Source organism: Palaemon carinicauda, chromosome 7, assembly GCF_036898095.1.
Source record: "Palaemon carinicauda isolate YSFRI2023 chromosome 7, ASM3689809v2, whole genome shotgun sequence".
Lineage (NCBI taxonomy): Eukaryota > Metazoa > Arthropoda > Malacostraca > Decapoda > Palaemonidae > Palaemon > Palaemon carinicauda.
In genome coordinates this window covers 113949723-113965749 of record NC_090731.1, presented here as the reverse complement: position 1 = coordinate 113965749, position 16027 = coordinate 113949723, and the positions used below count along the sequence as shown (strand labels likewise).

At 45.7% G+C, this 16027-nt stretch overlaps 1 protein-coding gene across 1 annotated transcript in view; it reads right to left on the bottom strand.

Annotated features, from left to right (window-relative positions):
• The window catches only part of LOC137643984 (E2F-associated phosphoprotein-like), a 393029-nt gene that overhangs the window by 309606 nt on the left and 67396 nt on the right, over positions 1-16027 (bottom strand). The gene's annotated exons all lie outside the window — the stretch shown is intronic.

The following is a 16027-nucleotide window of genomic DNA, read 5'->3' as shown; positions in this document are numbered from 1 at the left end:
TTAATACCGTACATATTTTTATAGGCCTCTAAGTGTGTTAAGTGGAGCACAGCTAACCCCGGAGGCGGTCATTTTGAGACCGCTGTCGTACGTCAAAATGGCAATTTTTGGGCTCAGGCCATGTCGTCCTGATGGAAGGTTCCTATAAGTAGCTTCCTAGGGTATATTTGACTACAGTGATATTCCCAGAGAATTTACCTTTAGATCTCCGGAATTCTAACTCCTGGTGCGAATATCCTTAAAATTTCTCCTAAGGATATCACATAAATCAGGGGACGTATATCTTGATACGACACATAGCAATCTTCACCCCGAATAGCGTTTTCGCCTCGAGGGGGAAAGTGGCAAATTTTGAAGGGAAGCCGATATCAAGGTTACCCTACCTCCCTTACTACTTTGAGTATTTAGATGGCGCTGTACGTCGCCGCCATGTTTATTCCTATAAGTGTAGCGCTATAGCTCGGTGATTTTCCTGATTACTGTATCTCTCTCGTTACGCTTTGGTTTTTTTTGCGGATATCATGCAATCTCCAGCCTCTTCTGCCTCTGGAAAGTTGAGTATTTGATCTTTACATTGTATAGATTTTAGCTCCTGCCTCACAGTGAAATTAGGTTAAATTAAGTGAGAGAACTTTGCCTTAACCGGAGGCGTCATGGGCACTGTCGTTCATTACGCATGAGTTATTTAGTTAGCCTGAACGACTTTCCCGGTGTTAATAGCATGAATATTTCGAAGCTATTCAGTCTTCATTGCTAGGAAGTTATTTATATTATGCGGATTGTATTCTTGATAGTTTTGGCGATTTAGGTAACCGAACCTTGCTTGTGCTAGGCTTCCTAGCCTATGCATTTTAGTTTGCTTTCATGCATGATATATTAGACTTCCTAGTGTAATAACAATTAAATGAAGCTATTTAGGCAATTTATACATGTAACATACATTGATTGCATATATATATTCCTTTTCCTCTGAGATCGTATACGAGAGTTTCAGCGATTAAGGTAGTCAAATCTCACCCGCCGCTAGGCTATTAGCCAAGGGGCTTTAGTATACTTTCACACATGTTCCCCGGTTACTCTCGTGTATCGTTTTATCAATTCAGGCAGAGATAGATATCTCCTAGAATTATTATATAAACCGATACTCGTCTCCAGTGGAGATTTAAGGGTAATCCCTCCTTCCCTCTGAGTGTAGCCTTAGGCTGCAACCGTATATAGTCTTGCCTTCGAGTAGACACTCAGGCTTGACTGGGCTAGTGTTTTCTGTCTCTTCCCTTGGCAGGCAGATAGCAGGCTTTGGGTTTTGGTCAGAACCTCAGAATATAGGGTCTTTTGCCGGCAGCCGGCCGGCAGGGTGAATAGTCATTCCCCTGCCGGACTAGGCTGCCGGCTTAGGAGACTAGACCTCCCTAGGCCACACTTGAAGTGGTTGTATGATGCCGCCACCTTCTCCCTGCGGTCTAGAAGACTAGTCCTGTGCTCGCAGACCCTAGGCTGAAGAATAGACATTCTTCTGCCGCCTAGGATGGCGCCGGCACTGGAACTCTGTTTCTCCCTTGTTGAGAGGAGGCGGCCAGTCTGCCGCCGTCCCCTTAACTGTATTGGCAGACCCTAGGCTGGAGAAGGCTAGGCTGGAGAATAGATATTCTCCTGCCGTCTAGGATGGCGCCAATACTGAAACAGAGTTTCTTAGGGGTGTGGTAGGACCGGCAACCCTGCCGGCTCCTTCCACACCTCATACAGGACCCTTTTCCCTCCCCCCTCTGTTCTTTAGTGATGGCCTAGCTATCGCAACCTTTTGGCCATTGTCCTACAATCTCAGCGCTTGCTGGCGGGTTGTGGGGCCGGCCGGGGCTCCTACATGCAACGGTTTAGTTGCTCTGCCTTCCATTATGGACGCAAGGCTCCGGGAAAAGCTGTGCCGGCTGCCAGCGGGAGACCCCTATAGTGTAGATTGTTCTTCAGTCCTCTCTTGGACTGCCATCCACATACCAATGGCTGGCAGAGACCAGCAATGGTTTATGTTTGGGTGCAAGCCTAGATGATACATTCTCCCCTTCCATTTGAACCCTCTTTCTGGAGGAAGGCAGTAAAACTGAGTACTTACACCCTTATCTATTGATAATACCCATTCAGTAAGGTTCCCTTCACTCCTTGCTTTCTCTCTCTCTATCGGCTAGTGGCACCAGGTACTAACCTAGCCGGCAGTTGCCGGCCGGGTTGATGCTGCCGGCCACTACCCGAGCCGGCAAGGCGCCGGCTGGACCAGTGCACCGACACTACCCCAGCCGGCGAGACGCCGCAGGACTAACCTAGCCGGCAGGTGCCGGCCGGGTTGATGCTGCCGGCCACTACCCCAGCCGGCTGGACTGTGCCACCAGGTGCTAGCCTTGCCGGCAACATGCCGGCTAAAACTACAGTATATGATTATACAGTAGCCAGTATATTTCCAGTATAGATCATACTGCAGACAGAAAACTATAGTATAAATTATACAGTAGTTATTTTCCAACATACCCTGTGTATCCATGCACAGTCTATTGTTGAGACCAATTATGTATGGAAAGAAAAGATTTCTTTCAATATACTGATAGATGATCAGTTACAATTTACCCTCATTATTAAAACCTTTGGAAAGTCAGTGTTAAGTTACACTTATCTATCCTTACAGGTTAGAATTCTTCCATTGGGTTTCCTGAATAGGAAAACTCTAGATTTTAATTTTGGGGGAGCTTGCAGCAATTGGTAGGACAGAAAACACAAGTATGTGTCTTACCATCAGTCTATGTGGCAGAGAGAGAGGGTGACACCTCAAGTGATGGCAGATCGCTAGCAAGCCGGCGGCCCCTGGCAACCGGCAGGCGGCCGGCGACGGTAACCGACACTGACATCATTCGATGAGACAGGTAGGGCACCGAAGATTCTGACGGCTGGCGCCAGCAGAGTGGGGGGGGCGGCAGTGGACCGGCACTAAGAGAGAGAGGGATAGGATAGGAGGAGACAGAGGGAAGGGTAATACCCAGTACCCAATCCAATCTTCCTACGGAAGAAGTATTCAAATGAAAGGGAGGGGTGCTACCTTTCATCCGGCGGCAGAGAGCCAGCAGTCGGCTATGTTGCCAGTGGCGGCCCTAGAACACTCAAATAAGGGAGGTCCTCCGCCGGCAGACCAACCGACGAATGCTAGCCCATAGTTCGACTATATGCGGGCAGCATAGCAGTATGGACTAACCAACGAAAGGACCGAGCCGAACCGGCAACCCACCGGCACTCGATGGAGTTGTAGAATGACGGACAGGGGTGTGAAGGCTAAGCCAACACCAAAGGGATAGAGGGGGAGGGGAGAGAGTCCTGAAGGGGGTGTATGGGGGAGCGTAGTTCCCACCAACACCACCAGAGGGGGGAGATTCTGTTCAGGGCTAGCCTGTCTAGGTAGGAAGAGTCCATTCTCCAGCCTAGGGTAGGTTAGCACAGAGTAGGTAAAGCACTAATGTCCTATATTAAACTATAAAGAAGCAGAATCCCACTGACTGCCTAACCTAGGCTAGGTGAGCTAGTCTCCTAGACCAGGAAGGGCAGGGGGAGGACAAGTCGCTAGGCCACAGGGAGGACGATACTTAACCCAACCAAGTGTGGACTAGGGGGAAGGCCAGAGCCCCACCACCTTCACCCTCCAGCAGGGACCCGAAGGAGAGTACATTCTCCTAATGGGGGCTGGGGGGCGAACTACTGGTACTCTGAGGTTCCGTCCCAAACTCAAAGCACATGAAATATGGCAAGGAGTGGGGTAGGAAAAATCCTGGCCTAACCTTACCCGGAAGCATATCAAGGCAAGGAGGGGTAAGATGTCGCCTAGGCTACCTCAGAGGGAGGAGATTACCTTAGGAAAGGTAACTGGGGAGGTAAGGGAGTATACAATGTCCCCAGCGTTAGGTTAGGGGCAAGGGAGACGACTACCAATATCACCGAAACCCATTGTATACTCCCTACAAGGCGAAATAACATCTGTGCAATCACTGAATCTTGTTTGTATAAATGCCTATATCTTCATTTTATAAAACAACACTAGGAACACTTATTATATCATGGAAGAAGTAAACATGAACACAAGGCTATCGAGCTAGGCTAGCAATCTAGCATAGGGTAAGCTAACATAGTTGCCTAAACGAATACTAACGCATAATATAACTAATTCCTAGCAATGAAGACTAAATAACTAATGAAGTTATTAGTTATTAGACCGGGAAGGTTGCTCTGGCTAACTAAATAAAGCATGCGAGGCGAGCAATAGCGTCGAAACATGATGCCTCCGGTCGGGGCACAGCTCAGCCACAAAACACAAGCATTAAAGATAAAAAGTCATTACTTTACGGCTGGAGCTTATTTATACAATACAAGAATATGGTACAGTACTCAACTTTCCAGAAGAAGGCGAGGCTGAAGATTGCGACATGATGCAATTAAATAGCGAACACTAGGAAAAAACACTCTGCTCAGGTACGCTACAGAAACAGGAATGAAGCGCGCGGATGTGATGTAAACCAAGATGGCGGCCAGCTATGGCGGCCGTTTGTTTACATCGCTAGGTACCGTAACAGTAACGCAGGAGGAGAGTTTTGTAACGGCTCCTCCTGATACTTGCCACACTTCCCCCTCGAAGCGTAAATGCTATGTGGGGTGCAGATAGCTATGTGGCGTGTCAAGCATACGTCCCCTGGCTTTTGCTGAAATAAAGATTATTATTATTATCATTATTATTATACGATATCCTATAGGGAAACCTTATGGGTACTCGCGCCAGAAGTTAGAATTCTGTGAAACCTTTAGTTTAATTCTCTGGGAATATCTACTGTAGTCATATATACCCTCAGGAAGCTACTGAAGGAACCTTTCGTCAGGACGTCATGGCTTGAGCCCAAAAATGATCGTTTAATATCTGACATCTCCCTTGGTAATACTTGAGCATAAAATGAATGTACGCTCGGAAAAATCTAAACAAAAATTGGCTAAGGGAAATATACTAATAGGACAAATATATACTTTAAAATAATATATTTCCCTACATTATAAACATACTTATGCTTAGAAAGCTAATATTTTAAAAATTTCTTGCAAGAAAATAATTCACATAATGCAAGTCATACTAAGCGGATTACGTCACAGGACTGTGACGTCATCCTTGTCTATCCTATAAGGTACTGTAATCACAATCCGCTCTGCTAAGAGTTACGTTACAACATAGTAACATCACAATGTTTAATGCAGAAAATGTCTTCCTTCCATTAAAACTTTTAAGAGTTGTTCGTTAATAAAGTAGAGGGAAAAAATCTTTGATCGCTCAATGTACAAGCGAGGAACAAAAACAAATACATACATGCTCCCAGAGGAAAGAGCAGCTCAAAAGCTGGTCTAGCCCAACAACCAAAGTTTAACAACAAAAGAGCCATTACTGGGTCTGGACATCTTTGTTTGAAATCAAGTTCACTTAAACTGTCCAAGTTGGACCCACATAAAAACTATCCTATACAATATCATCGATAGCTGAAAGGCAGCGAAAGCTATTAACAAAAATCAGACAAAAGGTACTTCACCAAATTATAGAATAAAGTAATATATCCACGAAAAGAATTCCTGAGGTGTTGACTCTATCAACGACAGAGAATTTCTGAAGATATTGGGAATGGCTCTAATAACCTACGAGTGATGGTGCTCATGTATGACCACCTACTGTCATGGCGGCGATCGCCACGAATTTTGAATTTCTGTCGTGCCGCGTCGAAACGCGGGATTTAGGGTATATATATGTAACTACCAGGGAAGTTACATATTTAAAAAAATCACTTCCAAGCTGGCTGTTCGATGAACAAAAAAACACAACCGACTCCTGCTACAGTCAAATAGAAAATGCTTTTGCCCAAAACATTCATTACTGCCTTAACCTAGCTAAAAATGTAAACAAACAACCTCAATTATCCCAACAGTCTTTCCCACTACAAACAATCATTATGCTAACTACCACTTGTTCGGCGGCGCGCACCGTGGACACACACACACAAACACATACATGAGTCTTTTTATAGTTTATTTATGACATATTTGTTTTTGATGTTGTTAATAGTTTATATATGACATGTCTGTTTTGACGTTGTTACTTGTTTTAGAATGATTTATTGTTAATTTGTTCTCTTCATTTATTTATTTCCTTATTTCCTTTCCTCACTGGGCTATTTTTCCCTGTTGGAGCCCCTGGGCTTATAGCATCTTGCTTTTCCAACTAGGGTTGTAGCTTGGATAGTAATAATAATAATAATAATAATAATACCCTCTCTCTCTCTCTCTCTCTCTCTCACTTTGACAAAACTAAAGCAAATAAACTCTCTCTCTCTCTCTCTCTCTCTCTCTCTCTCTCTCTCTCTCTCTCTCTCTCTCTCTCTCTCTCTCTCAATTTGGCAAAACTAAAGCAAATAAAACTCTCTCTCTCTCTCTCTCTCTCTCTCTCTCTCTCTCTCTCTCTCTCTCTCTCTCTCTCTCTCTCTCTCTCTCTCTCTCTCTCTCGTGATTTGGCAAACAAAAAAATAAAATAAAATTAATCCTCCACAGAGTGGGGATCAATATAACAAATTTGGAAATAATTTGTATTTTTCCTAACATACACCTGAAGCTATTTATTAGGGTATTACTTTTGGCAATGCTGAAAAACAGCCAAGACAATTTTATTGAGGGATAATTACCCCATCCGCTAGTTAGCGGGAGGGGGTTGGGGTAGACTAGCTAACCCGCTCACTCACACCTGTCGGTTGAGTAACCACTTTTGCTTTCTGGCAGGACTTCTAAGGGGACAGGGTGGCGGGCCAATTTGTATAAATAGCTTCAGGTTTGTATGTTAGGAAAAATAAAAATTATTTCCAAATTTGTTATTTGTTCCGACACAGATACAAACCTTCGCTATTTATTAGGGTGACCTACTCTTAAGAGGGAGGAAGTCCTTACCAACTGGCCTTGGTCATGACCCGGGGTCCTCTCTATTTCGATCTGTGATCGATAGTAGAGGGAACCCTACCCTCGCTAAAATCAAAGTAGTTATAAGGTAACTCACTGATAGCGGCCTGCAGAGGCTTGTGTGAGACTCGTGGCTTGTCTTCGCATAGGAACTCGAGGATTCTAAGACATATCCAATACCCTCCCTCAAGAGGTATTGGTGACGTAACAAAGTATTCATTTATACCCAGGATGCCCAAGGGAAATGATTCTTACCTGCAGAGGGGTGAGGTCAGCTATGCTTCGGTCTTGCAGAGCTATTTCCCAAGGGGGGGAGAAGGAGAAGAAAGAAGTGAGCAAGACATTCTTTTCATTCACCCTAGACTAACCCGGGCAACCTCAGCCCTCAACCCTCTGCTACTTGTCATTCAAGGGGCCTGAGGCATTAGATCACTTGTTGTGCAGCCACCACAGGACCATTGGAGAAGGTTTCCATGCTCCTGTGGGTTACGTCTTTCAGGTAGTGGGCTGTGAAGGTCGTCTGATGCTTCCACAAGCCCGCTTGCAATACCTGTGCCACAGAAAAAAATTTCTTGAATGCCAGAGACGTTGCAATGCCTCTGATGTCATGAGCTCTGGGTCGGTTGGACAGAGGAGGATCTGGATATAGAGCGTATTTGATTACTTTCCTTATCCAGGAGGAAATAATATTCCTCGTGACCCTCCTCTTGACCTTCCCCGTGCTGACAAAAAGTGCTCGTACACGGGGGAGAGCTTTTGCTGTTCTTATTAAGTAACACTTCAGACTCCTCACTGGACATAGTAGCAGTTGGTCTGGATCTTCGGTTACAGAACGAAGACTCTCTATCCGAAATGGGCCGAACCTGGAGTCCGGCAAACCTGGATTTTGAGTCTTAGCTGCAAACTCAGGGACGAAGTTGAGGATTACTTCCCCCCATCTCCTAGAGTGGTAGATATCAGCAGATAGACCATGAAGTCCGTTGACTCTCTTTGCCGAAGCCAAAGCGAGCAGGAACACCGTCTTCCACGTGAGGTGGCGATCTGAGGCCTGGCGTAGTGGTTCATAGGGGAAGCCTTTCAGAGACCTGAGGACCCGAACCACGTTCCAAGGGGGAGGTCTTAGCTATGCCTAGAGGCAAGTAAGCTCGTAACTGCGTATAAGCAAAGAAAGTTCAAACGAGGAGGAAATAGCGTCTCCTTTCAGTCTAAAGGAGAGACTCAAGGCTGAGCGGTAGCCTTTGACTGCCGAGACCGAGAGAAGTTTTTCTTCCCGAAGGTATGCAAGAAACTCCGTTATGGTTGGAACAGAGGCATCGAGGGGAGAGATACCCCTCCCACGACGCCAACCACAGAAAACTGACCACTTCGCCTGGTAGACTGTCTCTGTGGATCTCCTGAGGTGTCCAGCCATTCTTTTCGCAACCGGTTGCGAAAAGCCTCTCTGTGTGAGGAGGTGCTGGATAGTCTCCAGGCGTGAAGTCGAAGCGAGGCAACGGCTCTGCGAAAGATGTTGGCATGTGGTTGTTTGAGGAGGTCGTGTTGTGGAGGAAGCTCCCTCGGGATATCTGTGAGGAGATGCAGAAGGTCCGGGAACCATTCTGCGTGATGCCATAGCGGAGCTATGAGGGTCATTTGCAAATTGTTGCTTGCTCGTACCTGGTTGAGGACTTTTGTCATCAGACAGAACGGGGAAAACGCGTAAGCGTCCAGGTTTATCCAGCGTTGCTGAAAAGCATCTTGCCAAAGAGCTTGGGGATCCGGGACTGGAGAGCAGTACAACGGGAGCCTGAAATTCAGGGCCGTTGCGAACAGATCTACAGTCGGGGAACTCCACAAAGTCAGGACTTTGTTGGCTATCAGAGGATTCAAAGACCACTCGGTGCCAACTACCTGAGTCACTCTGCTCAGCTTGTCTGCTAGCACATTTCGCTTGCCCGGAATGAAGCCAGCTGATAGAGTCACCGAGTTGTCTTCTGCCCATCCGAATATCTCTACTGCAAGATTGCAAAGCTGCTGCAAAAAGGTACCGCCCTGTTGGTTAGATAAGCTACACCCGTGGTGTTGTCGCTCATCAGCACCGCGGAGTGCTCTGCCAAGACCTGGTGGAACTCTTTGAGGGCCAGAAAGGCTGCCCTCATCTCTAAGAGATTTATGTGCTGGTACCTTTCTGATTCGGACCATTGGCCGGTGGCGTAATGGTGCAGCACGTGAGCCCCCCACCCTTCTTTTGATGCATCCGAAAACAGCATCAATTCCGGGGGAGAGATGAGAAGATCAACCCCTTTGCAGAGGTTCAGCTCCGCCAGCCACCACCTGAGGTCCGACTGTTCCTCTAGCCTTATGCAGACTAGGTGATCCCGGGAATAGGAGTGCTGTTTCCACTGGGATTTTAGTCGCCACTGGAGGGATCTCATCCTGAGGCGACTGCGCCGGGAGCTCTTCCCGACTGAGGAAGACCTGTGCTATCTCCCTCAGTCTCTGGAACCTTTCGTCTGATGGAAACGCTTTGTGCCTTAGGGTGTCTAATCGCATGCCTAGGTATACCAGTTCTTGAGAGGGGAGCAGTTGAGACTTCTCGAGATTTACCACGATCCCCAGATCCTGGCAAAACCTTAGAAGCTCGTCTCGGTGGCGGAGATGGATGCCAATCCTGTGTACCTAAGATGACATTAGGGCAAACACTCAAGTTAAAACTTGGGGTGCTGTGGAAAGACCGAAGCACGGCACCTTAAACTGGTACTTTCTGTTGTCTAAGCTGAATCTTAAGTACTTCCTTGAAGACGGATGGACTGGGATCTGGAATTACGTGTCCTTTAGGTCCAGGTACACATGAAGTCCTGAGGTCTTACTGTTAGCCCGACCGTGTCTGCTGTCTCCATGCTGAACGGAGTTTGTTTGACAAACTTGTTCAGGGCTGAGAGGTCGATGACTGGTCTCCAGCCCCCAGACGCCTTTCCTACAAGAAAGAGTCGACTGAAGAAGCCTGGGGACCCGTCGAGGACCTCTTGGAGAGCGCCCTTATTCAACAGGGTCTAGACTTCTGCCCGAAGGGCCTGCCCCTTTGCCGATCCCATGGCAAGGGAGTCTATTAACACTGGATTCCTGGTCAGGGGAGGTAGAGATGTTATGAACGGGACGCGATATCCTAGACGGATCACGGAGATTGTCCAGGAATCAGCCCAGAGTTGCTTCCCCCTGTCTGAGCAACTTTGTAGGCATCCCCCCACTGGTGGAAACGCAGGGGGAGTGCGTATCCTAGCATTTGTAGCCTCGGCTGCTCCCTCTAGGATTCTTTCCTCCCCTGGAGGACTTTTTGCCTTTCCTGTCCTTGACAGGAAAGGGCTTATTGGACACCATTGTCTTTGCTGCTGATTTTGTCGTTACGGTTTTGGTTGGACGGGACTGCTGAGGTGGTGGAGATTTATAGGGCTTAGTTGTTAAAGCCCTATGGAGGGAGTCTCGATGAGACTTCCTCCACCTCTCAGCAGCAAGTTCCACGCCCCTAGGCTCAAACAGATGGGCCCCCTCTAGGGAGGAATGTCTGAGCCTATTTATCTTGACGCTGGGGACCTGTTGGTTGAACCTCTCAGACACTGCATCTCGACGTTTCAAGATAGTGTTTGCCCACAAGTTCAAAACTTGGTGGGCAAGAAACTCGATAGTGTGAGTGCCTGACAGTAAAAAAAGGTCTCTATTGCCTTCCTGGTACGCTCCTTGGAAAAATCCTCAGATCATGTCAGGATACCTAAGGTCCCTAACCAGATGTCAAGCCACGAAGTAGCTTACATCGCATACTTAGTGACCTTTTCCTGGTTAAGGACTTCGGCCGCCAAGAACGAGACCTGCCGGTGGAGACTCTCAAGAGGCACTCCCCTGGTCAGCTCTTCCAGAGAATGGTGAAGTGGAAGAACTGCACTGGGTTCCTCCAGGATCTCAAAATACCTCCTTTGCTGTACGCGAGGAGGTGGGAGGAGCTTGTTCGTAGAGCCGGAACGGATAGAAGAGGCAAACTCGGAAAGCTGTTGGGTGATCTTGTCCCTGCTACTCTTCAACCCTTGAGACCAGGGCAGGGCTGTAATGGTCTTTGAGGGTTTTTGAGTGCCGAAGACGCGGTCTAAGACCGTGTCTTTGCCTTCTCGAGGGCGTATCTCTGGGTCGGAAAACCCATTGAGAACCCTCATTAAAGTCAGAACCTGCCAGAATGCATGTTCTGACTCTTGTTGGTCTCCTCCTGATGTTGGACTCGCAGCGAAGTCTCCTTCCATCCCCAAGAGCTCTTCTTGGGGTGAGGCACGGACATTCCTTGAGTGGCTGGCTGTCTCCGTTCTAGTCCTGGTGGAGGACTTTGGCAGAGTCTTGGAGTCTTTGGATTCCTTCCAAGGAAGGAGGTAAAACTCCAATATCGAAGGCCTGAGTGTCATGTCCCTCCTGGTCTTAGATTGAGGGGAACTCTCCGCGCGAAGGGAGGTTTCCTCCAATGGTGCGATGGAAGAATGTCTCTCCTCGCACAATTCCCTTGGTGACGGATGGTCTTCATCCGACAGGGAGGGAGAGTCTCCCTGGGGAGAAATTGGAGGGATTAGCCTTGATGGTCTGCACGGAATCAGCTTCACCCTCAAGGGAGTGACCACGTCGGAAACTCCTCTTTTCCTCTTCAAAGGGGTAGAGGAAGCCATAATTCCATGTCTTCGAGTCCAGAGCTATAGGTTGCTCTGATGAGCGGTCGGACAGGTCGGGCTTGAAAGCCTGCGTTACAACTCTGACTAAGGCACTGAACCAAGGCTGCTGACTGATGCCCTGTCAGACAGATCCCCTGAAGGGAAAGGGACCGAAGGTTCCCTACGAGGAGTCACCGTAATAGGTGGGTCCATCTTCGAAGGCAGTTTAGGGATCCTGAACTCCTCTGCTTGTGCCTGTTTTCCTTCTCCTGCAGGGCGTGCTGGAATGCGTTTGCGGGGAGGGGAATCAGGCGATGGTGACCTTGCCAGATGTAGATCCTACACCCGTGCCTGTTGGTGCGCATGAGCACGCGGGGGAGAATATTGGACCGTGGGAGAGTATTGGCACGTGTGCGCAGGTGAAAGTTGGCGTGCGGGCACGTGGTGACGCATGCGCATGTCTCTGTGCGTGCGCGCGGGAGATTTGGCATGCAGGAGAACTGACAGTTTACTTGTGAACCTAAGTTCTGGAGAGAAGAGGTGAGGCCTTTCAGACCCACTGGTTTTGCTATGACACACCCCTGGCTCCTCCCCCAGACAGCCGTAAGCGAGCACAAACCACGCCCATCGGGGCGGAGCAACCAGAGACATGCGAGTTGACAGGAACCAAACTGCCATATTTGAAGTTGCAAGTTGTTATGAAGTATATCTGTACTTACCATTCCATTTTCCTGCTATGAGATTTATTTGAGATTGCAAATTACTACAAGTAGTAACTCAAAGTTCCAATTTGTGAATTTTAACATTTTCCATTCCTCTTTATATTCTAAGATAATATAATGTGACAGTAGTTCACCTCCCCTTTCCAAGATATTCCTATCATTTTACCTAAAAGTTGCCTCTCCTCTAAATGCAAGGATAAGTGTCTAAGTATATCTTAAAGAAATTTATGAATAATTGAAAAATGTTATGGTTGGCCTTCAAAAACATGTAAGCTGTTGACTTTTGTATGTAATTACTTTACAAATCCTTTATTTCTTCCAGAATGGTCTCCTCGGTTACGGGGGTAGGGTCGGAGGGTGAACTAGACCCTGGGTCTGAAAGGCCTCGCCTCTTCTCTCCAGAACTTAGGTTCACAAGTAAACTGTCAGTTCTAGAGAGAGAGGCTTCAGCCTTTCAGACCCACTGGTTTTGCTCACCCAATACTTCAGGGGGCATGAAGATGAAGTCCTGCAACGACTGCATCGTAAGCTCCCTGTAGACCGAGGAGAGCATAAAATGACCCAAATACAGAGTTGCTTTTCCAATTCATTCTAGTCATTATCTCTTGCAGCGTAACTCCATCATACATCATCCTTGAAGCTGCTTGACCTCTGATAGTGTGGAAATTGGTGGAGTATTTTCTGGCATTGAGATCAGCTCTGAAAATACAGTCCTTGAATAGCTGCCTCATCTTTGGAAGGGACATGATCTTGAAGTTTTCATCCAGCCAAATATGGTCTTCCCGCTCTATGTTCCTTTCTGCACAGATTTTATTTGTGTACTCCAGATAAAAGTTTAATTGTCTAACTGGACAAATTTTTGGCTTGGTAGGGTGACACCTAAAGCTGAATTCAATAGGAGTGTAATTGTTTCTCTGATTCTTGGCCATGAAGGAAGGGTAGTTCCTTAACACAATGGTTTCTGCATGAAAGTGCTCCTGGAAATACATAGATGATTAAATTGGTTAGCTCTCAATGGGCAAGCCAAAGCTACGAGGAATAAGGTCTTATGAATCATGAGCAGCACAGAATCATATCTTGTAGTGTTTATCAAGATCCCAGCCTGGAAATTGATGAGAATTGCGGGGTCTTCTTCTATTTACTCCATCAAGCATAGCTTTAATATACTTGTCTTCTGCTAGACAATAATTGGGAAAGTATCCCTTCAAAACCAGTCCAAGAGCAGCTCAGTATCCTTTTAGTGTGTTGTATGCTAGGCCCTTGTCTATTAATTCGTTAAAATAGAGTAGCACTGATAACAGAAGGAACTTGTTACTTCCATATTTATTGTGTATGAACTCTTTAAAGCTACTGAGGAGATTTTGGTACTTGGCCATGGAGCTGTCTCGTAAATTGGAAATAATTTTGTTGCATATCTCTGGAGGAAATATGGAAGGTAGTTGATCTTTTATATTCTGAAGGCGATCAAATTCAAGTGGTGTTGCGCTAAGGGTAAGGTACAGTCCATATGAAGTATCTGGCAGCCTTCTGCTTTGACTTTGTACTTCCGGTATTCCTTGGAGACTGTCTTGACTAGGGGAATCCATGGTTCCATTTCCTGGGAAACAGTGCAGAAGAGCATGTTGTTATTACAATCATTATATATCTTGAAAGCAACTTTATGCAGTAAGAAGCCTGGGAGAAAAGCATAAAGAGGAGAAGAACCTTCCCAGCTAATGTAAAGAGCATTATTACTGATAGCTTTTGTGTTGGGTACGGAAGAACAAAATCTTTTACATTTAGAATTAAAGCCATTGGTGAAAAGGTCTATTTCAGGAGAGAAATTCATATCTGTGCAAATTAAATTGAATAGATTATCGTCAAGAGTGGCTTCTGGATGTATAGAACCAAAGTCTCTCAATAGGGAATCAGCCATCACATTGCATTTCCCTTTAATCCATTTAGTTTGAATGTCTATGTTGTATTTTCCTTTGATGTTTAGTAACACTTTGATGGCCTCCTGGGCCGATTTGTTCCTAATGCTACCATGTTTTTTGACCCAGAAGTTTGTTACTTGTGAATCTATGTGAATTAGTACTACAGTACTTTGTTTCTTAGTTTGTCTCTGAAGTGTTTTATACAGTAAATGCATGCAAGTAATTCTCTAATGTTAATGTGCAGAGTATTCTCATTTTGTATCCATGTACTATTAGTTGAGAGTATGCCATGTTCTCCTATTAATGCTCCACCCCAGCCAAAGTTGGATGCATCTGTGAAGAGTTCTAGATCTACTTGATTATTAGGAATGTTTATATCACTATACATGTTAGTCTGTTTCCATTCTCCTAGAAAGGATTTGAAAGGAGGAGGAATGATTCTATATCCTTTAGCAAAATATCTATGAAATCTGTGAAGGAATTTAAGATAGTATCTACCATGAAAGGTGTAGTAGGAACAGAAGTTAAGTGATCCTATCAATCTTCGATATAATTTGAGGTCAGATCTGTTCAGGTTGGATACTGTATTGGCAAGCCTGATACATTTATCAATGTTTTTTCTGCATTGGTCTCATTGTTTTGTTCTCCAAGTTATAATGAACTCCCAGGAACTCTATCTTTTGCACTGGATGAATGACAGACTTTTTAATAGATATTTGCCAACCCAGCTCCGTGAGCACTTCAATGACTATTTGGATGTGAGCCTCGCATTTGTGAAAGTAATCTGCCAATATGAGTATATCATCTAAGTAGTTAAAGATGAGTATATTATATTTCTTACTAATGTATTTAACTACTGTGTACATTAGTTTGGAAAAGATGTATGGAGCTGTCTTTAACCCGAAGGGAACAACCGTCCATTTGAATTTACGCTTTCCTAATTTGAACGTTAAGAATCTTTGAGCACTTGAATGAAGAGGGACGTGCCAATAAGCGTCCTTTAAATCAAGTCTGCATGCCCAGTTGTTTAAATGCAAATAAGGGAATATAGTTTTAGGTTTCAGCATAGAGAAAGAAGGTTTTTTTATCATAGTATTAAGGCATTTCATATCAAAGATTAGGCGAATGCTCCCATCGGGTTTAAGCTCGTAAAATATGTGGTTAGAGTAGTAGAAAGAATTTCTGTTAATTTGTTCTATTACCCCTAGGTCTAGTAATCTGTTACATTCTCTCTCTAGTATTATTCTCTTGCTAGAAGAATAATAGGTGCTACTATAGTGTGAGGTCTACCGCCATATGTCGCCTACCCAGCTAGAGGGTGAGGTCTACTGCGTGACCAGCGTCCCAGAGCCGCGCACCTAACCATAAAAAACGTGACCTGTCCACGTGAACTGCCCATATAAAAGGAAGCAAATGGAGCTCCTAAAAGGCTACGGGCCAACCAAGGGAAAGGCCCGTGCCAACAACAAGTGTTGGCTTTAATACCCCCAACAACAACAAGCTCCTAAATCTAGCTATGGGTCGACCAAGGGAATGGCCCATGCCAACGAGAACTGTTGGCTATAATCTACAGCAAACAAACAAGCATACTCCTACATAAGGACGCTAAAACAATGATTCTTTTGGTCGTCAGGTGTTCCAGTCTCATCTTGATCATTTTTGCTGGAAGGGGATGAGAAGAAATTCCAAAGATCTATTTGTGTCATTCTTAGAAGACGTACGAAGAGTGTAT